The sequence below is a fragment of the Euprymna scolopes genome, chromosome 21 (assembly GCF_053919585.1).
Source record: "Euprymna scolopes isolate OS-2025 chromosome 21, ASM5391958v1, whole genome shotgun sequence".
In the NCBI taxonomy this organism is placed as follows: Eukaryota; Metazoa; Mollusca; class Cephalopoda; order Sepiida; family Sepiolidae; genus Euprymna; species Euprymna scolopes.
In genome coordinates this window covers 58,347,102-58,371,139 of record NC_136502.1, presented here as the reverse complement: position 1 = coordinate 58,371,139, position 24,038 = coordinate 58,347,102, and the positions used below count along the sequence as shown (strand labels likewise).

Below are 24,038 nucleotides of genomic sequence, written 5' to 3'. Positions count from 1 at the left end.
TTATCTTGTTTTACTAATTAAAAGGTGAGGAATAAACTTTCCATTCTACTTTATAAAGTTTTCATAGGTTCCATAGTTTTCTAGAATGTATTGTCCAGCGCCATAAACGATTTTGTCTGTTTTACAGCGTATCAAAAACATTAAATGGGGTCATTTAATAGTGAAGCGTAATTGTAAACCAGACATTGTATAATATTAATTAAATACAAGTTACTGTTTTATTTTGCATTGGAGTCAGGGAGATTCAGGGTTCATACCTTTACCAATGCTATCAATGCATGATTGAGGACAATAGATACAGTAGGGTTGGACAGTCTGTTGTGGCATCCATTAGAATTATCTTCACTGCATAATGTGTTCTGGTGTAGCACAAATGTTGGTTTCCATCTGCTGCATATATATATATATATATATACAACATAGATGATGACTTAAAGAATGCCATAGATGAAATATGCAGATGACACAAGCTATAGCATGAGATCAAAATAGCCGATCCTGCATTCTATAAATCTTTTCTTGCAATCAAACCTGAACATAATTCAACAAACTGACATCTGAAGCTGTTGGTAAATTTACCAGCCTACATTTTAAGAGACAAAAAAAATCTAACGTTCACATATTGCCTCTGCAACATCATCTTGTGAACATGACCTGGGCATTAATGTCAACAGTGTTTTGCTTTGGACAAACCACATATATACTAGCAGAGATATCCAGCATTGACCTGATATGCAAGGCTATAAAGAAAAAAAATATCCATTTGAATTAATATTCTATAGTAGTCAGGTATATTTACACACACTTTTATGGGGTACAAAATTTATGTATTGTAGTTATGAAGGGGAGACATGTTTGGATATTCATGATACATTTTTGTGAGTTTCTATGAGAAACAATTGTTATCTGGACCCATAAAACCTTTAGTTTATTTTCGATATATACATTATACATTTTGTCTCTTTAATGAAGAAATGGAGGCAAATAAATTTTTCTCTTTAGTGAATAGCATGCACCCCAGGTTAAAGTATACTTATGAAGGAGAGCGTAATTCGACTTTAGCTTTGCTTGATGTACTTGTAACAAAAACTCCATTATGTTACCTTACATTAATATAGTATATATATTTTTAATTTTATTTCAACTCCAAACAAGGCAGTGTGCCACTTTGATGCAGGGAGCTACTATCGGAGTCATAAGTTGCAGGGATACTATGTAGGGAGTTGAACAGCAATATGTTTGTTTACATTACACTTGAACGTCTACATGTTAGTGCAGTTTGGGAAGCAGGAACTCGGAAGGGAGTTCCAAAGTCTAGCAGTTCTGGGGAAGAAACTGTTAAAGTAGAAGGCTTTCTTACATCTAGGGATCTCTACTGTTTAGGGTGGGATTTTGCTGCTTGTCAGGTTTGTCGGAGGTACAAGGTTTATTGGAACATCCACCACTAAAATACTTGTTGCATCCCTTTATCTATTCTACATTTCGTCGATGGGACGGAGGCTAAAGCCTAGATGACAGTTCAGGACCTATCAGGTTGGTGACTCTCTTTTGAACCCTGTCCAGGAGCGTAAGACTAGTAGCAGATGCACCAGTCCAAATGTGACAACAATACTCCATATATGGGCAAATGGTGGCCTTGAAGAGGTATGATACTTTCAGGTGTAAGTAACTTTCTTGAATGGTAGAGATAGCCCGCCTTCCTTGCAGCAGCCCTGGCAATGCTCTCAATGTATCTGTTCCAACTCATGTTTCCTGTGAACGTTAAGACAAAGAGTTTGAAAGAAGTACTTTCAGGTAATGTATCTTTAGCCACGGCTATTAGTAGTTGAGAAGGTTTCTTGTAATTATGGAAGGAAATCTTGTAAACTCATGTTTACAGGATTGTATACATAACATTAATATCACAAAGTCTTCCTGTGAATGGTGATCTAGGCATAACTATTAACAACGATTTTTATTGGATAAAGCACATCTCTGAAATTGTTAAGAAAACGGAGAGTATTTTTGACAAGGTGAAAAAAGAAAACAAAACCTTTGTTAATCACTCTTCAGCCATCTATTTAAAACTGTATGCAACTATGGTGTGACCACAGTTAGAATTCATAACATCTCTCTAAAGCCATATTCTTGCTCAGAACATTGACTGTCAGGAAACTTCAAAGACATGAGATCAAGTGAATATGTTCTCAAGTTCGACACAAAACTTAAGTTTTCAAAGATATACTTGAAAAGGATTGTAGATTACCTCAGTCAAAACATAAAAAAATACTGACTAAGAAGAGAATAGTAGTTATAATTATATAAATGTCAGTTGTATTGATTTGTTTCAAAAGTATAACAGTTTCATTATTTTTAATTGACTTTAATTAAATTGCAGTAAAATCATTGTGAATGTTGGAAACGTGCACAAAAAAAAAAAAAAAAAAAATGGATGACTTTTGTTGTCAGAATAAACAAACGCAAACAGCTCTAGCGGTCTGGCTCCCAATCCTATTTTTTTCTTCAGATTAAAATGTTGCTCCTTTTTATCCCACTTTCTCCATTGTCAAAAACATTGACTACTTTGCATAGTAAAATCTTTTCAACCATTGCTTTAAAAATGTGAATGGTCAGCTCTTCTCTTTCTCTCTGCATTAGACACACACAGATTGCAATTGTTAATCCTATCATTTCTGTCATCACATAAGTAATTGAAAATTTCCAAGAATCTACGTCATTTTGAACTCGGATGATTTTATAGTTATTTTTTCAGCTTTTAACTAACAGTAGAAAAGCCTAGCAATTATAAAACATTTAAAATATTATTTTATTTATTTTTCAGGTAAGTTCAATAAAAAAGTTTTTGCAAACGGATTGGAGTTCTTGTATATGGATTTACTTTGCTGTCAGGTAAAAGTTTTCAATTCATTTTTGAAGTCAAGTAAAATCAAATATGTCACTTTGTGTAACATTGTAGCAAGATATGATGTGTAAAAAGGTATAAAAAAACGTTATTTTTCACATAGTTAAATTAAGCGAAGTAATAGAAATTTCCATTAGAAATTAAAAGATGAAAGTTAGTGTTATGTGTCAGGATATTGACGTCACAGACTAAAAGTTGAGTGACATACAGCAGATAAGTTGATAAATCTTCCTCTTTTTTGTCTGAACTGTAAAAGAGAGCAGTCGTTTTGAGAACAGTTGCTTCCTTCCCCTATAGTGATTGGTTTGGGAATATCCATAGAATATTGTGTAACGTTTAGGTATGCATGTACACTATAAAGAAGAAAAAATTAAATGCTTAAAAAGATGAAACACAACATACATTATGATATATGTATGATGGCAATTAAACACAAAAATGAAGAAGAGGGAGAATAAAGGACTACTACTTGTCACCTATGCAATAGTACTCCAACTGTTTATGTAATCTGCTGTCTGTATAATTGGTCCACTGTAATCCTATGTTTTTTCTGTATCTCCATATGTTCGCTTTATTTTACTCTTTGTTTCTATCAGCATAATTTTTTGAAGGCAGAAATTAACATTCATTAAAGAAAAAAAAACTGAAAAAAAGTTGCTTCAATTGAACTTATAATGTATGTATGTAGCTTTAATTGAACTTATAAAACTGTAATCAGACTTGAAATATGTTTAATGATGTAATTTATTAATAAATTGACTAGTTTCAGATAAATTTCTATATTGATCTTTGCTGTTGCCAAATAATCCTCCAATGTCCATGGAAGCTAGGTCAGACTGCTTAATCATGGCAAAAACTAACAAAAAAATTTAGATTGCTACAAGAAAAAATTATCTGCACTGTATACCTCGTTTTTCTTTTCTCCCCCCCCCCCCCCAATATACGAATCTTTGCATCAAGCCGTCATCTTTCAATTCTGTGTATATGTGTATGTATTGCGATCAATAAAAATTTGCAGAAAAATGAAGATTGAGTGTTTAAATTAGCATAAGCTCTCCATTCTACTGAATGGATTATGGAGTCTTCAACGACTTATCATTGAATAATTGGTTAACTTGTCATAGTTTCTTCTTTGAATATTAGGGGTAGAGTTAAGGTTCCAAGTTCGATAATCACATTCTTTTGAAACCAATTAGAAGTATTTACCCTGTTTTTGTATCATGTTGATTGCAAAGGATATGAGGTGTAGATAAAATACTTAAGTAGATTCATGATACTAGATTACAAACCAAAGTGGTAATGATTAATTAATAAAGCCAAAAGTTAAAAAAAGGAGGTACCTTAATCAAAACAAACTGTTGACTTTATGCTGCAAGTTTTTTTTTCTTCTTTGCTTTTGTGTTTCGATTTTAATTTATTCATAAAAAAATATAACTGCCCTTAAAATAAATAATTTTGACAGAAAAATTTAATGATATTAAATTATCAAATTATCAATTGAAGAAAATTGCTATGAAACTATAATTAATTTTGTCATCAATGTGATGTTGTTGTTTTTTTTAATTTCTATTTATAAAATTAATAAATAGCTTTTCAATACACGGGTAATTGTTTGGCATTTTAAACCCAGTTTAAATTACTTTCTATTTGACTTAAATGCTTTCAAATTCCTTTTAAATTTCCAAGAGTCATGAAGTAATCCATTATAACATTTTTTAAAAACTATTCACAAAATATTAAAATGGCCGACTTGCTTTCTGGTAGATTTAATTTTATAATTAAGTTACATTTTTAAATAGAATTTTAAAAGGTTATTTTCGGTACAACTTTATTTCAATAAATAATTAATTAATCTATATAAATAAAACAGTAGATGTATGTGTGTATGTATGTGTGTGTGAAAATATTTAACCAATAAACTCTTAAACTACTTGTCACATAACAGTAAAATTAACAGGAAATAGTAATCAAACACCAAGGATGATTTATAACAAAATCTTTGTTTGGATGAATAAGGTGTACAAAAATATGTCGACGTTGAAATGCAAAATATTCATTTCAACTTGCCAACATATTTCTCTTATATTTGAACATGTGCAAATTCATTTAATACTTGAAGTGGTTTAATTTTAAATCTTTCTTATCTATCGACAGTTCAAATGGTTTGGGAACGTGGCTGAAGCGCTAAATGTTTTGGTTTCGATTCTAGCAGATGGCATCTAAGTCATTTTTTTTTTTTTTTAATCTTTTGAAATCATTACTAATATCTTGAGTACAATATAATATTCAAGAGAGAATTGGCTCTGTAGTAATAAATACGAAATCTGCATGAATTAAAATATATTTAGACGTATTTTATGACTAGGAAAGACCGGACGCCCCCTCCTCCCCTAGTAGTAAATAAAAAGGTATGTGCAAAATCACAAACACATACACAGGTGAGAAATTATCACACAATCTTATTAATATAGAGAAATATAAGATGATCAATTTTAAAGCAGAATTATTTTCTCAATTGACAAGGAGCTACAAGGGAGATAAATGCCAATTCTTTTTGTAAAATATTATCTCCCCTATGCGGTTTAGCCATTGTTAAACTAAGGTAACAGATTTAATGTTGCAACTATGTTTACATTTTTACAGTAAATAAAAAAGAATAATAATTCTGAAAACAAGGTTCTCCAATCGTTCCTCAGTGTCATTAGTTTGCAAATGTGTTGTAACTTGATCAAGGAATATACCTCTCTCTCTAATTATCTCTCTTTATATATATATATATATATATATATATATATATATATATATATATATATATATATAAAGTACGGGCAAAAATAGCTGGGGGGAAAAAAAACGAACCACTATGCTTCTTAAAAGAGGCTTATCATAATATTTTTTTTTTACTTTACATCTAAATTTTGATTGTGTTTGAAAGATAAGACCAAAGTTAATCTCTTAAAGTAAAAAAAAATGTATGTTTACGTGTCAAAGGAAAATTACAGTGAAAAATGTTGAAAAAAAATCCACATTTTATTCGAATTTCAAGTCTGAATAAATCAACTTTAAAAATAATTAGGTATGAGCAAAATGAATGCCGATGCTCAAAATGTATAAACATTTTGACCCCTCCGTTTACTAAAAAAAATCACCAAAACTCAGGAAATAGACAAATTTTAATGAAATTTTCAGTATTTATCAAATAATGATCGCGGAATATAATGAACTAATTATTTTTATTTAAATCTTAGTGGAAATGTATTATTTTGTTTAAACAAAAAATACTTTTATTAAAGTTATGGTTTTCTGTAGTAAAAAAAAAAAAATGAATGAATTTATTTTTGCTTTTTTATGAAAATAAAGCATCGTAAATTGAAACAATTTTTAAAAAATTAAATAATTTTTACAGGAACATTATGAAAACAGCCCCTAAAGTCCGTATTAATGAATTTGATATAACTCGAAGGAAAATGAATTTCTCGTACTACCGATATTACCATTGAATTAAGCATTGTTTATTTAATATTTTCACACTAAAAAAAAAAAAAAATATCATAATAGCAAAAATATTTCTACTTTTTTTTTTCAACTACAGATTTCGCATAATTTTTATATGCAAGATTTTAATAATTTCCTTGCTCGCATTAACTTTCTGTGTAGCATAATTTTTATATAATCTCGAACAATAATTAAAAAAATAATAATTTAAAAACATAATTAAAAAATAATTAAATTAAAAAAATTATAAAAATTAATACAAACGTTCAGATTAGGAATGTACGGATGCACGTCTGGGGAGAAAAAAAAAAACTGACACCCCCTACCTCCTTTTACTATCATGACTTCATTTTTAAGTTTCCGTATAATCGTGTTTACAAACCTTTATTTGTTGCGTTTTGGCGAACGGCAGAATTACTTGCTTTTTGAGGACTAATTAAGCTATTTTTTGTACAATGTTTCTTCTTTTTTTCTTTTTTTTTTAATTCAATATCTTAGGACTTTACTTTACTACTTATCTTTGAAATAGACCCAGGAAACTAATATTTATCTTTTAAAGAATTTTTACAATGACTTTATTTAACTTCAAAATTTAGCTGAATTGGTTAGCTTGCCGTGAAAATATTTTTCATAACTTTTTTTTTTTTTCACGTGTACAAATATTTTTTTCCTTTAGGAAATTAACTTTAGTCTCTAATCTTTCAAATACAATCAAAAAGTAGTCGAAAATCTACAAAAAATGATAAATTGGCTTTCAAAACTAGGTCCTTCTTTATCCGCCCATTTTTGCCCGTACCTGAAAATAATTATCAGTTTTCTTATACTATTTCAATGATAATTAGTAAATTGAATTCCTCAGATACTGAATTTAAAAAATGTAATACTTTTTATAACAAAAATTGCATAATAAACCAAAGAACAATTTACAGTATTAAAAAAAAAACGTCACGTTAAAAATGAAAAATAAATGGCGCTGATTTTCACCAAATTACAGATCACGATAAGTGTAATAACTTAGACGTACATTAAGTCTTAATTTTACTTTATTATTTATTCTCCTTTTTATCAAAGAAGTGTAAGATTACTACTTAGAAACGAATAGAATTAAAAATACTTAATTTGGCAACGAATTACCAAAATATCAGCCATGCTGTTTATGCCAATGATCGTCACGTGGCAGACATTCAAATAATCTGTGTTTATCTTATGTAAACGCGTTTGAAGGAAAGACGTAAATAGATAATGCAGATTTGGAAAGGTGTTGAATACACAGACATCGAATCTTACGTAGGAGTGTGTATGTATATTAGTTGTATCTACCCTGCATTATTACCCGGTAGTTTATAGAGGGTTTCTTAGTGTTTTTTCCGAATGAAACGAAACTTTCGTCATAACTAGTTTATTATATTCCAAACATCACATCAAAACACTAGGGTCTTTGGCCTTTTTTTCACCGTTCTACAGCATATGTTCTAGATGGCCTCCATTTAGTTTTTTTTTTTTTGGGGGGGGGGTCACCCTGTACTTTCATTTTTTGTTTCGTTCATGCCCCCCATCACTTTTACCTGTTATTTTTATTAATTCCTTGTAAGAAAATATTTACATGTTTAAATAATTCAATGAATGAATGTGTCATCAAAAAATAATTTAAAAAAAAATAATAAAATCAAAAGGATATCTTATGAAATGTAATTTAAATCTCAAGTTTCGAGTTTTTCGAGAAATCTAATTTAAATCTTAAGTTTCGAGTTTTTCTGTTAACAACGAATATGCATAGTAAGAACTAAAATGTATACTTTAAAGAAAAACAACTATTGCATGCTGGTCTTTTTTCCTTTTTTAAATATTTTTTTTTTTTTGTGTGAAGTTTAATTAAGGTATCGTTTAGTCTGAAGAAGGTCGGGGATTACATCGACCGAAACGTTGTGATTGAATCCATACAGTGGAGAGGGAGGACGAGAGAAATACATATATAGCAAGTTGTTCAGTTAATTATAAATTAGAGTTAGAACAATTTCAAAAAAATTTCAAACATAACATAGTCCAAGAACTAAAATATATTTTAGCATATATTTTGTTATTCAAGTATGGAAAATAAACATTGATTAATGTTGAATTGATATCTGTCTGAAACCGAAACTAGATTCTCCCCCTTCTCCATATAAATGCACACACCAACTTTAATCCCCTTAAGAATTCTTTCAAGAATTATTTTCCAAAATAAATAAATTAATAAATGAATTATAAAATTTACAAGAGTCAAAGATGCATTAATATAATGTTTTTTTTTCTTTGAGTTTTGTTGAATAGTTTTATGTGTGTGGGGATATATATATATATATATATATATATATATATATATATATATATATATATATATATATATATATATATATATGAAGAATTACTCCACCCTCGAAAATTCCTTTAAAATTACCACTTATAGGTTTTCGGGGTCGCTGAAAACGAAAATAACGTTTAAAATTACGGAAAACGAGTAGTTTCCAAGATACGAAGAAATGTTATTTTGAAAAAAGTGGGGAATCACTTTCCTATAATAATTTAACGTAAAATGAGCACCCACTTCATCCCTGTATTTTATGCAAGGGAAATAACTCGCACGAAACAAATAATAAAAAGTGATAACAAGGGAGTTAACTTTTCATTCCTGGAACACTTATAAAATTATTTAGCTCGGGTGTTTTCAACCCTTCTTTTGCTTGTGAACTGAAACAGCGCCTATATAGAGTTCACGGGATACTTTCCCGTGAACTCTATATAGGCGCTGTTTTATAATCGTTCACTGTGCAGAGAAAGACAACTTTTAACTAAAAGATTCGTTCATTTTTCCATCTCATAATTTAGGACGCTCGATGCATTAAAAAAAAAATCCTCGCTGCTTTCTTTTTTTACACGTGACGTGTATCAGAATTTTTGTAGGAATTTTGGGTTTGTATTACTGTACACATAGATTCGAAAAAGTTGTCAAAAAAAAACAAAAACAAATATATAACAAATAAATGTTATCAAAGGCAAGATAAGTTACTTTTCTGCCAAACTGGATATATTTTTTGTGTTTTTATTCAATGTAACATATTTATTCAGCTCGAAAAACATAGTGTTTACCGATGTATTCGAAAATTCAAGATGGCGTCTCACACCCTCTTTAACACCGTAAGTATGGAAAAAGGTGTTATAAATAAAAAAAACTATACAAAATACTATTAAAAACCCACCGAATATATGTCAACCTATGTCACGGTAACCTATATTGAGCGAGTTTTTTCACAGTATTTTATCCGGTTTTTTATTTATAACATCTTTTCCCACACTTACCGTGTTAAAGAGAGAATAAGACGCCATCTTAAATTTTCGAATACATCGGTAAACACTGTATGTTTTTCGAGCTATGTGTACAGTAATACAAACCCGAAAAATTTTGATAGATTTTTAAAGTTTAAAAATTGAAAAATACTGAGCTCATAAAATTCAATTAATTTCATTACTGTTTTTTTTTTTTTTTTTTATAAATATTTCTATTACTTTTAAAACAACTTTAATAGTTTATTTTGGAAGTATAATCCATAAAGAAAATAAACAATAGAAATATTATTTTTTAAAAAACAGTAATGAAATTAATTGAATTTTACGAGTTCAGTATTTTTCAATTTTTAAACTTTAAAAATCTATCAAAGTTTTTCTATTGATTCAATTTTTACGATATTTTCAGAGTCAATGTAAAATTTTATGCTCTTTCCGATAAACCGAATATAATATTTTAGACAAACGTTTATTTTTAATTCCCCCCCCATTTTCAAGTGTCTAGTAAAAAGTAAATAGTTAATTTATTCACCAAAGTTTTATACATCACAAATTGAAGATAAAAGATCAATAAATAATATATTCAAATTTAAAACAAAAAAGTAGTGTTTTTTTTAGAAATATACCTGTAAAGTCCGGAGTTTAAAACCTTTTTTTTTTAAAAACACGTTTGTTTTTCTTTTGTTTTTGTTTTTTAATGAAACCCTAGCCCTTGCTCCTTTAATTGAAAAAAAAATTAGGGCTTGAATTACATTTTTGGAGTAGTTATAAGCTTGGAAAGACAGGGGGTCGAATTAATTCACGCCTCCCATTTTGAAGTGTCTATTAAAAAGTAAATAATTAATTTACTCACCAAAGTGTTATATATCACAAATTGAAGATAAAAGATCAATAAATAATATATTCAAAGTTAAAACAAAAGAAAAGTAGTGTTTTTTAGAAATTTACCTGTAAAGTCCGTAGTTTAAAACCTTTTTTTTTTTTAAAAAAGAACACATTTGTTTTTTTGTTGTTTTTTTAATGAAACCTTGGTCCTTGCTCCTTTAATTGAAAAAAAAAAAAAATTAGGCCTTGAATTACATTTACCTTTTCTCCACGTTAAAAAAACGACCCTAGTGTCTAACTCTGTCCCGTGGGGAGGCATAGTAAATAGGTACATTTACGGGGTGGAATTATTCAATATTTTTCACAAAATTTCTGACACACCTTCGTCGAATCTCTTAATAAAAGAGTTATCTCCCTCTGCATAGTGAACAATTGTAAAACAGCGCCCTGGAAACATACATATATAATTAAAAAAAAATTAAATATTTGTTTCGAGATAAGTACTAACAATGAATACAATTCAAATACTAATCTTAAAAATATCAAACACACGTATATGTAGTAAACCATGCAAAATAAGCTGCAAGTTCAACTAGATACTGGCAATAATAACGGGGGGGGGGGTTGAAAGCTGGTTTATCATAATTTTTTGGTAGATTTATGACTACTTTTTGATTGTATTTGAAAGATTAAAGCTTGAAGTTAATTCCCAAAAGGAAAAAATATTTGTACACGTGAAAGAAAAAAGTTATAATGAAAAATGTTTGCACAGCGACATTTGGACGCTGACAAATTCAGTTAAATTTTGAAGTTAAATAAATTCCTTGTAAAAATCCCTTGAAAGATGTTAGTTTTATGAGTCTATTTCAAAGATAATTAGTAAATTAAAGTCCTAAGATATTGAATTTAAGAAATGAAAAAAAGAATACAGAAAAACATTTATGATGCTGGCTGTTAGGTTTTTGTTGGAATTTTTTGGATGGTATGAATTGGTCTATGCCTACAAGTAACCATTCAGTCAGGTCTGATACTATAAAGGACACCTCCTTTTTAATCATGGAATGGAGAGGTAGATCAGATATGAATGTACGGAAGCTATCCCAGTCAGCCATAGAGTATCGGTATACAGTACAGTGGAGAGGTACGTCTGTAGACTTATTATATTTCATTTTTATCTTAACTGATACAACGGAGTGGTCAGAGGATCCCAGAGGAGATAGAACGGAACATGAGCATAGCTCAGGGGAAGTGGAGAGAAAAAGGTCTAGAAGGCTTGCATACTGACCGGTAGTATCAGGCACATAGGTGGGCTCGCAAACAATCTGAGTGAGGTCATAGGTAATGGCAAAATCATGACAGAACCTCCCCTCGTCATCGGTTTTATTTGAATGGGTCAGCCATTCCACATTATGGACATTGAAGTCACCGCAAATGTGAATGTTAGCCGAGGGATGAGCAGACAGGATGTGGTCAATTTTCTCCGATATACTCTTAAAGATAGTAACTCCGCTGTTGTGGGGGTGATAGAGGGCAAATATGAATGTGGTGGTGTAAGCAGGTGCAACCCAGAAGCACATATAAGGTAAATTGGGGTCTTCTCTGGAGATATCCCTGCCACACGGGAAGCCATCTTTAATGTAGGCACATATTCCATGTCCATGGCGATCTTGGGGGCAGATTTAGATGTTGAGTTAGAGTATCCATTAATTATGAACTCATCTAGGGAAGTGGTCGGCCCTATTCCAGTTTCGCTTAGAAATAATATGTCCGGTTTCGTCTCCTGTTTCAACCTCTGGAAGGTTGGAATGTTGACCGCTGATGTTGGAGAAGGAGACATGATAGTAGGGGTCTACGTTGGAGGATGGGGTTTTAGGTTTATTCATGTTTTTTTTTTTTTTTTTGAGATATTTCATGTTGAGGATTTTGGTATTTGTGGAACAGGTCAACATACTTGGTTAGAGCAGAACAGAAAGGGAAAGTAAGAGAGAAAAGACGGGAATTTTTTTTTTTTTTTTGTAGCGCATGATAAGGTAAAGCCGTAACAATTACCCACTAGTATGGCATCGAGAGGCCCCACCAGAGACTACTGCATGGTCCAGAATCCATTCACCAAAAAAAAAAAAAAAAAGAAAAAAAAAGGAAAATTTGCACACAAGTGCTAAATATTTGTTCAGGAAATAAAAATCTTTGCTATATTAACATTTTAAAAATCATTGTATTAAAAAACTGGCAAATAACAATTAATAGAATCTTTTTCACAACTAATCTGACAATTTGCGAATGAGCTTGCATATACATGAACAATATATAAATAAAAAATAGTGTGTTTGTTATGTAAAGTTAAATTAACTAAAAGAAGAACTTTTTACTTTACTGTTAATGCGTTAAAGTTAAAAAAAAAAAAAAGATAGAAAGATGTTACGATTTTAATCTTTTGACTTGTATTTACCTTGCAGTGGAGAGTGCCAGATTGTTTTTAGACTCTTATCATCTATTATGATTGTCACTTTTGACCAGTTTAGAATCTTTTCTACTCATTTTTTTTTTATTGTTTCTTTTAAAATGGTAGAGATTTTCTGACTACCCACTGCAAAACACATATCCTGATATACTTTCACCTTTCTGAGGGAGCGACTTCTGAACTTCTTGGGTTTGAAGGTTATTGCAGACCAAATCATTAGTTAATCCATTATACAGAGTAACTTGGGGGAGAGGGTCTTGCTTTCCACCCCTAATGTAGTATGGTTTCCGTTGCTTTCTGCTGCTTTGAGAATCATGTGCATCGCTAAAATGAAAAGTATAGGTGACATTATATCCCATTGCAATTCCCACTTAGTCTCATCCAGTTTATTGTGTAGTCATTTGTGGTAAACCACATGAGCATCTTCCGTATTCCTTCTGGGATGTGGTGTATCTGAAGGGATAATTGAATCATTTGATGATGCACATATCCATATGCATTAGCCAAATCGAGTCAGATGACATCCAAGTCAGTCTTATTAGTTTTTGCTCTTTGGATGGCCTTCCATATCATACACATGCTCCAGACAACCTATTATTCCAGGAACACCACCTTTTTGCATAAAAATATCTATATTTATTTGACAGTAGGTATTTTGTTATTCTTTAAGCCATTACTGCAAAACATAATTTTCCTTCTACATTAAAAAGTGAGATTGACCGAAGTCAGTTTATTGCTTCTGATTTCTGTTCCTCGAGTATGTGCACACCATCTGCTTTCATTCACTCGTTACTGACATGACAGTTTCTTCATAACAACCTCAAGTTTATATATTAATGCCATTTAAGCATTTTAGAGAATTGTTTGTAAAGTAATAAGAGTATTCCATTTGGGTTCGATGCAGATTTATTTCACGTTTTACCTCTTTATGTGTTATTATGTTCATGTTGAGCTGTTCGTGAGGGATTTCTGGCCATATCAGTATATTATTTTGTTCCAGTGGGATATGCTGGTTGGTGTCTGATTATGTTTGTCTTAAATGTCTTCCGTTTTTAGTGCTCTTCATTTTGGTTAGTCAAAAAGATTTCTGGCATATTTTTATGCTCCTTGAATATACCATTTGTGCTCTCTCCTCTGTCTCAGTCATTTTTTCTTACACATTTTGCCTTACTAAAAGCACTATGTTTACTTTTTAAATCTTTCCAGATCTGTAATAAATCCTCCTTTTCATTCGGATTTTAAATTCAGAGCTGTCATTTCAAATGTCTTTTATTTCTTAGATAGCCATCTCCCGCTGTTGTCTGCTTTTCTTGACTGGCTGTTTAGTTGATTTTCATTTTTCACTATACAATGCAATACAAATTCGGTATATAATATGACTGCATTCTTCCAACTGTTGATCATTCTTCTTTCTATCTGGCTCTTTATATAGTGCATTGCTTATTGTTTGGTCAAGCATGCACCATTCTTCCAAACCCCTCAGCACTTTGGATTGTGTCCTAACCTTAGTAGTTTTCCGATATTTTATCAGTGATATCAGAGTGCTGCATATGAATCATTGGACGAGTAGCACATCTCATTTTGCTTTGGTGCATCTTTATTCTTTTTTGGGAAGTGAATTTTCATCTAGACACATGGGAATTCTGTATATTGATCTTTAATCGTAATCAGTTGGTATGTCTGAGTTGTTTTCCAATAGTTTCTTTTTTTCATCATCCTTCCTCTTTTTTGTTGGATCTTGAGGACATTTTCTGTATTTGTTAATAAAATAATACATTATTTTAATTTTACTAAATTTCTCTCTCACTCTATACATATACTTGTGTATGCGCATGTGTGTGTGTATATATATGTGTATATATATATATGTGTGTATATATATATATATATATGTATATATATATATATGTATATATATATATATATATATGTATATATATGTGTGTGTGTATATATATATATATATATATATATATATATACACACACACACACATATACATGTATGAAATTCCCTGGTGCTCCCAGATCAGTCTGTCTGAAGATACTAGCTCTCTGACTTAAAATTAACCAAATATGTTATTGTTTTTTGTTTCTTTTCCCTTTAAAAATCCAAATCATGTGCTGCAAAGTCAAAAGCAGAAACAACAATTTTCCTCTAAAAAAACAACCAAACACCATGAATAAACATTTGAAGACATAAAGAAATTGAAGCATAAAATCTTTTTACCAAAATGACTGAACCCAAAAACTTGAAGTATAAAGACTTTTAGGAAAATGATCAGATTCGGCATTAAATAACCAGTAAACGGCTGATATGCCATAAAACTCAATGCCTATGTGCATGTTTGTGTGTTCCATATAGAAAGAAAGGATTGATGATGTACATCAAATCTGAAAGTGTATTCTTATGTAAAATTTACCAAGAAAGACACTGGAAGTGTTATTCAATCTCTAAGCATACTTTTAAGGGGCTATGAAGGCATAACCCCTTTCAAATTTAAAATATATCCTTTTTTATAGGATTTAAATTATATGCATAAAATTTTACGGGTAAAAATATAGAAATGGTCCCAAATCTTTGAGTGTCCTCCTAACCTAAGGCAATTTATAGGAGCCAAACCTCATTTCAAACTTCAAATATATCTTGTTAGAATATCCTAGGTTCGTTTTTAAAACCTGCATTTTTTTTTTGTTTGATGCACCAACTTTGTGTGGATGGGTGTAGCGGGCGTCATATGTAAACTTTGTCGTAATAAGTTTTTATGTTCATTCTTAATAATCTTTGGTATTTATTTTCATTGTTTATTTTAGTTGTTTATTGTATTGTAATTTATAATGCTTTTTTATTGGAATTTCAAACACATGCAACAGATTGTGTGTGTTTAGAACTTTTATAAAGAAGTCTTGATGTTTTTATAACATCGAAAGTGACCATTGTGTAAGTGGGATACATCTTAAGATGGAGTATTGCTGCTACATTTGAAAAGGTGCTGCTTTGAACACTCTTTCTTACCTTGAAAGAGTACAAAATTGAGTTCGCAATCTAAGTGGAGGAGATGAACTCTTTTCTTTTCACAGCAATTTTCTCACAAAAGAAACCTTACACTTCTCTCTCTTTTCTATTATTATTTTCGGAGAATGTGTCGACTGAGCTTCAATGTTGGGTTTCTCCTTGTAAGACATCTACTGCAAAACCTTATTTGCCTATCACAACTACAAATAGATATTTTCTTCTTTTTAGACACTTTCTCAGTGTGTCTAACATCAGACATAATTTCCATGAACAGAGTTTCTTTCTAAGAATTTCCATTTATAGAACATGTTTCTATGAGGTTGCTTTATAAGTATGCCAGATAAAAGCCGATTTTAATAAAAATATATGCACACACACACACACACACACACACACACACACACACACACACACACACACACACACACACACACACACATGATGAGAATAATGGAAATAGTATACTGACGATAAGGAACAAATCAAGTTATATGTTCATCAAATTTCGTCTTTATTGCATTTATTCATCCAAAAATTTTACCTACAAGAAAAAAGAATAGGCAATAAAACTCTTTCACTCTTTGATGATGGACTTGTTACAGTCTGAAATTTCAGAAATATTTCAACTTTAAAAAAAAAAGAAAAAGAAAGAAATTGAATAAGCTTTCTTCCTTCTCTTAATATTTTGCATTTTTAACATATTCTAAAAACTGAAAATCAATAAACAAATATTTTAAGAAAATGTTGGAGAGAGTCGAGAGGTGTGAAGGTGCCATTCAACTATACAACTAGTAAAGTAGACACAAGGCAAAGAAGTAACGGCAATAGCAAAGAGATGACAAACACAGATGATCGGTTAAAAATGATAGGAAACAGTATTTTATTTTTACCAAGAAAAAGGTAAAACGTATGACAATTGATATCAGGATCAACCAAAGCGAGAATGGGTGTCTCATGTGGTTAAATATCTTGCTTCACTGAGGTAGGGTGACGTGCCACAGGTTGATTTAAGTTGTATAGATGAGATTTGATGTTGGTAACTGGTAGCCAGATGTCAGTGGGCATGGGAGCAGGTAGCTGGACATCATTGTGCACTGGAAATCGCTGGACGTAAGTGTGCACCGGAACAGGCAGTCGGACATCAATGGGCACTGGAAAAGGTTACTGGACATCAGTGTGCACTGGAAACTGGCAGCTGAATGACAGTGTATACTAAAATGGTTAGCCGAAAGTCAGTGTGCACTGGAACTGGTAGTTGGACATTAGTGTACACTATGTGTAGAAACACACAGTCAGACGTTAGTGTGCACTGGAAACACGTAGTTGGATGTTAGTGGGCACTGGAAAATGGTAACTGGAACAGGTAGCTGGGGGTCAGTAAGCACTGGAATGGGTAGTTGGGCGTCGGTAGACACTGGAAACCAGTAACTGCATGTCAATGGGCACTGGAAACCGGTAGCCAGATGAAGTATATTTAATTTTAGACTGGACTTTTTACTGGCAAAGATATCCGTGGTGTTTATTGCCCATATATATTTTATTCTCCATTCGGAAATAAAGTCTTATTTTGTTTTGTTGCAAAAATTTTCTGTCTCTGCTGACTAGTGTGTTTTGTTTACAAAAAGGAAGTGGTGAGCTGGTACACCACAACAACGTCCTCTCCCTGGATAATTGATCATTATCAATTACCAAAGAAACAAATGTGGCGAAGAGTCGTATCAAGAGTTTGTGTAGATATGTGCGAATGTATCTGCAAGAATCATCGAATTCATGAGTGCAAGTGCGTCTGCAGGGTTGATGAGAAAATTCTGTGGTGTACGTGTCTCTGCATGATTAGTTGAAAGTGGTGATTGAGTGCAAATGGGTCTGTGTAATCGTTTATGTACTTAGTCTGCAAGTGCTCCTGCAGAGTCCAAGAGATGAGTGCAAGTGAGTGCGCTTGTTGATTGTGTCATCCGTGTTGTGGGGTGAATTGTGAAGATTGGTGGTACACTATGATTGAAGTCATTTGCTCAAGGTTTGCAAGTCAATCTTGTTATATTACAAAAATGAGCGTATGGAAGCAAGAAGAACAAATGAAAAAGCTCAGTTCAAACTTTTATTGAAAGTTAAAACGGCCATAGTAGATGCTGTTGATATTGTCAGGATATGACAGCAGCAGCGACGGGGACTGTGACGGGAATGCTGGTCGGCTGTTTGTTGTCGGCGGCAGCAACAGTGATGGGAATACTGGTGGATGTGCTGGTGTTATCAGCAGCGGCAGTGACGAGAATGTTGGTCAACTGCTTGAAGCAAGGATGGCGGCGGCGGTAAAGGAAGGGTAGTCTAGATAGCTGCTATGGATGTCGCTGGGGAAAGGTGACTGCTGCTGCTGTTGGCTTACGCTGCGGGTATTGTGAATCGTCAACGAGGGGCTGCTACTGATGGAACGAAGTTCACTGCTTGGTGGCCTTGCCTGTTCTGATTGCTTGTTGAAAAAGCAGTCATATTTATACTCGTGTTAAGAACATAGTTGTAGACAATTGGCTCCCGGCGTTAATCATCATTTTCGTTTTTGATTTGTTTTCATGTTTTAACGTACTGTAGGGAGCCATCTGCCTGAGGGTTATATTCACTTGTCATATCAAACTGAAGCTGATAAAGTCATGAACATGTTCGAGTGGAAATTGTACTCTTATAGTGATCAATGGGTTAATTATTTGTGTTTATATACTGCCGGAGGGGCATCTGCTGTGATGTTCGTGTTTTGAATTTGATTTTTCTTCTGATGAATGGCTTCTGCTAGCGGTTTTCTTTGTCGAGATGAGTTGCGAGTTATGCCATTGATGTGGGCAAAGAAAGAAATAGGCTTTGATGTTGTCATGTGCGTTTGGTGTGATCATTTATGCTGTGTCGATGAACAGGGTTCATATTAGCGTCGCCATTATTGTCACTGTCACTGCTCCTGCTGATTTGTTTTACTTATGTAAATATGGAGGGATATGCGATATAACAGTCTGCCTTTATTGGTGTTGGATTGCATCATTTGAAGTGATTGGGTCTCTTGTGTGTTGATTGAATAATTGAATTGTTGAGATATTTTCAGTGTACATGTTGCAGCTTAACTCTTCTTGAAGTGGTGTAACTTCTTCTGTAGTGGTTGTTGGTGATGTTGGTGGATTTTTGATGGTGCTTGATGAATATCTGAGTTTTTGGTTGTTGCATCTGTTGGCAGACAGTGTAGGTAGGCCTTAAAGAATATTTTGATACTTGCTAAGCTTGACTTTTTACATCCAATATGAAGTGCTCGGTGTTGGTTCTGGGTTGAGTTTGTTGCGATGTTTAATAGTCATGGTTGGTCAAGTATGGGCAGAATGTCATCTTCTTCGCCAGCTGCTGCCTGTGTTCAAGTATCATGTTGGCCTTTTCTTCATCTTCTCTGCCAGCCATTTTGCCTGTGTCTAAATATCACATTAGGGTCACCATTTGTTTGAGAAAAGTTGTTGCTATTTTTAACATGCATGGTCCTGACATATTTCTGGGAGTGTCGATCTCATGTCTGTCTCTGCTGACCGCCACGTTTTATTTACAAAAAGGGTATGTTGAGCTAGCACACCATGATAAAAGGTTTAATACTTTTTTCTTTTAATGTGTTAAATCATTTTAATTAATTGCTGTTAATATCGACAAAACTATTACATATATATGAAAAAAAAATGAAAAAAAAGACAGCACAATAAAATTGCAAATGCATAACACCAAACATTAATTTATTTTGAATTGTTTACAAAATTAGCATAGAAAGATTTTTCTTTCTGATCGTCCCTACGATATATACAGCATTTAAAAATATTGTTTTATTATTGATTTAAAAAGCAGTAACCCGTTTTGATGATAATATAGGAGTGATAAATGAAAAAAAAGTTTATATATATATATATATATATATATATATATATATATATATCAAATACTGATACATGTGGTTTAGTATTTCATAAATGTTATCAGTTTTGAATGACTGATAATACACCTACACCTCATTACGGATACAGCTGTGGCTCAGTTTCTCTATAAATAAACAAATAAATAAAAAGCTAAATATAGATAATTAGGGCAGTTGTATACAGTAGAGTAGTGGGCCTGTTAGAGCTAAGCTCTTCATGCTTGATTGCTTATGGCGTCATCGTATGTAGTATAATGGTGACTAGCGAGATTATGAATGATTGTGAATGATTTTAGAAAAAAAAAGCCATCATTTATCTGTATAGTGACTGTGTGCACAGGATACGATTGCATATACAACAAGCGGTTATTTTCCAAAAATTGTTAGAAAAAGTATTTCAAGTGCAACCAACATATGGATAGCTTTTGGGGCATTGGTTCCTTTGTGATGCTCTTGTTGCTAAAAAAAAAAAAAAAAAAAAAAAACAAACAAACAAAAAGCCTATTTACTGAATGAATAAAACTTAGGTTTTGATCTTTTTGTAAAAATCATTTATTTCAGCTTTTTATCCACTTTTCTTTTATCTCGAAAAATTGTCACAGGGGCTGTGGCAGAGCTACTATGACAATTTTTGCTAAAATAATATAACTGCTTTGTAATAAGGCATATACACATCCCTCAGAACAGAAAAATATGACTCAGCACTTTTCAATTTTCCCACAAAAGATGTAGATGCATAAGAATAAGATCACATAATGAAAATCTTGCTCCAAGCAGATCCAAAGAGATCCACATTTTTGTGATGTTTTCTCTTTTGACGAAATATAATCCTCAAGCATACTGGCAACCGCAATAACAAGATCATGTTGCACTGGTTCAGCATAGGCATAAATACAATATAGACTCCAATTGTATCATACAGAAGTTACAGCCCAGTTTTAGGGGTCAAACAAATCAATGGTGATTACTTAAACACAAAATAATATTGGTTTATTGACTTTATAATCTATATTTATTTTCCCATTTTAAAATTTAAGATAGATTTTATATATTTCCATTTAAAATTACTACTCCATCAAGTTGATTTTTCTTTTTAGATGATTAATGTTAAAATGTTTCATGTTAGCAATCGTTTGGTCTGGACTAAATAATTCATTTTAAATAAATAGTAGCTAAGTATGTATATTGCAACTTCAAGATTCAGGTATTGATGGTAAAATTCTTGACATTTTTAGGTCTTTTCTCTCTGATCGAAGCTTGGGAATAATTCTTGATGGAGTATCTTCATTTTTTTTGTATCTATCAATGTCAGTGTTCCTCAGGGCTCTATTCTAGTCCAACACTGTTTCTTTATTATAAATGACCTTCCAGAGAATATTATTCAGAAAATTAACATTTATGCTGATGACGCCACTTTCTATTTTGATATTGCTTCTTGCTGATCTTCCTTGGATCAGTTGAAATATGCAGTTGATCTAGTTGATTTGTGTTCTACTATGGATTGAGGTAAGAAATGTCTTTAATCCTCAACTGTTGTCCTTCAATTGCACTTCTAAGAAAGAAGCTTTATTCATGGAATCTACATTTTGATTTACACGCAGATAAAGAGCGGGGAAAATTATTGGCAGTGGTTTCAGCTAGATGGGTGTTTTTCATAAAATATTGGCAAGGGGGGACCAGAGATTGGAGCTCAGACGAGCACTTGTCATGGAAATAATGATAAAACAAAAACAGGCTCGCAACGTCTCTTCTGTAGGAGAGAGGTTGAAGGGAAGAGAAAAGAGCACCCCCAACTAATCCACGAAGTCTATTTTGTACTCTGTCAAGGTAGGATAGGCTGTTTTTAGCAGCTCCTACCTAGATATGGCAGCAGTACTCCATCCTTGGACGTACTTGGCTTTTATATACACATCCCTCAGAGAATTACATCATCAGTGAGATATCTTCTGGAGCGGTAGAAGGATTCTACCATTTTTCCAGTGACCTTGGCAACAGACTTGATGTACGTGTTCCATTTCAGATCAGGAGTAAAGGTCAATCCCAGAAGCTTGTCAAAACATGGAGCCTTCCCAAGATGAGAGCCATCCATTTCAATTGATGCCAGATGGGGATCAGAGCGTAGATGATGTAAAGGTAGGAGATTGGTTTTAGATGCATTAAAGGTTACCAGCCACCTTTTCCACCATTGTACCATGCGCTCGAGATCAGAAGAGAGAATCAGAGAGAGAACAGTCATTTACAGTCTTTGATATGTTGCCATAGATGGTCGTGTCATCAGCATAGATGTCAACGAATGATTTAAGTATGTATTTTGGGAGATCATTGATGTAGATCAGAAAAAGAGTTGGGCCCAGGATGAACCCCTGAGGGACTCCAGCATTAATACTGTGGGCCTCTGATTTCTGACCATCAACCTTATGAGCCTATCAGAGAGAAATGATTTAGAAAACATTTCCAGTTATACCGTAGCTGGAAATCTTGTGGAGTAGGGCTTTATGCCGTACCTTATCAAAGAGCAATTGCCCCAGAAAGGAAGCCTTTGTTGAGATATTAACTAATCCTATGAGATATAACCGTTATCTATCAGAACGGAAACCATATTGCATGTCACAAAGAAGGTTATTTCTGCTGAGATGGTTGACTACTTCTTTATTTAATATGGATTCCAGCAACTTACTCATGACACACAGGAGACTTATTGGTTTGTACTGAGAGGGAGATGACTTATTACCTGAATTCTTAAATACTGATGAGGTTTTCCAGGGTGTTAGGAAGCACTTCTCCTTAAGGCAACGTTTAAAAAGTTTTGTAAGTATGGGGACAAGTTCTGGTTGAAGCTTTTTCAACACTATAATTGGAATGCTATCAGGGGCAGTTGTTTTACTGGAATCAAGGTTCTTGATTAGCTTGGCGACCTCACACACAGATATTTGTATGCTGCATAGCGTGTTGTCTGTTATAGGAGGAAATATGGGGAGTTGATGGCTTTCGTCGCATCTGAATTAGCTGCAAAGTTCTTGGCAAGTAGTTTGGCCTTGTCTAATGCTGACGAGATGACCTTAGGTCCATTGATGATGGTTGGGATAGAACACACGCTTCTGTTCAGGATCCTGTTTGTTATTTGCCAAAACTGGTGGGAACCAAGCCGCTGCTCAGCTACTTTGGATTTAACGGACTGAGCATATAGCTCTCTTGCATTTTTTATTACTCTTTTACAGTGGTTGCTGGCAGTCCTGAAAACAGCTTTAGTCTCAGTACATCTATTACGTTGGTAGCTATGGAAAAAGTGATTTCTGTGTGCGATGGCGGCAGCACATTCTGGCTGTTAGGTTTTTGTTGGAATTTTTTGGATGGTATGAATCAGCCTATGCCTACAATTAACCATTCTGTCAGGCCTGATACTATACAGGACACATCCTTTTTAAACATGGAATGCAGAGGTAGATCAGATATAAATGTACGGAAGCTATCCCAGTCAGCCATAATCAAGGTGTGTCTCTTTTCTTCCTGAGATTCTATGGACGCCTCTGCTCTCAATGAGAAATTGGCCTTAAAACTTTTTTGGTCTTTCTTTCTCAGCAATTTTTTCTTGGAGTCCATATGTTAAATCCATGGTTCTTTCTGCTTATTGTAAAATCGATTATCTCTATCGTTCTAAACACTTTCTCACACCCAAAGTTAATCTCTACAGATTTACTTTCAGATCATGTATGGAGTATTGTTGTTGTATTTGCACTGGTTTGAGATTTCTTGATAAATTGCAGAAACGTATCTGTAATTTGATTGGCCTCACATTTTCTTCTTCACTGCAACCTCAATCTCACAGACGTGATCTTTTCTATAAATACTACTATGGCATATGTTCCTCAGAATTGTCTGATCTATTCCCTGCTTCTTTTGTTCCAGCTTGGTTGACTCATTGGTCTAGAGGTCTCCATCAGTTTATTGTTTTAATACCTCATTGTAATACAGTTTCTTTCCGAGAACTGCAAGGTTATGAAACTCTCTTCCTGCTCACTGTTTTCCTTCTACCTACAACCTTGGTATTTTCAAGATTAAGGTCAATAGGCATCTCCTGTCTTTTAAATAATCAG

At 32.8% G+C, this 24,038-nt stretch overlaps 1 protein-coding gene across 4 annotated transcripts in view; it reads left to right on the top strand.

Moving 5' to 3' along the window:
- Positions 1-24,038, top strand: part of LOC145242393 (uncharacterized) — a 717,261-nt gene that overhangs the window by 234,278 nt on the left and 458,945 nt on the right. The window lies entirely within an intron of this gene.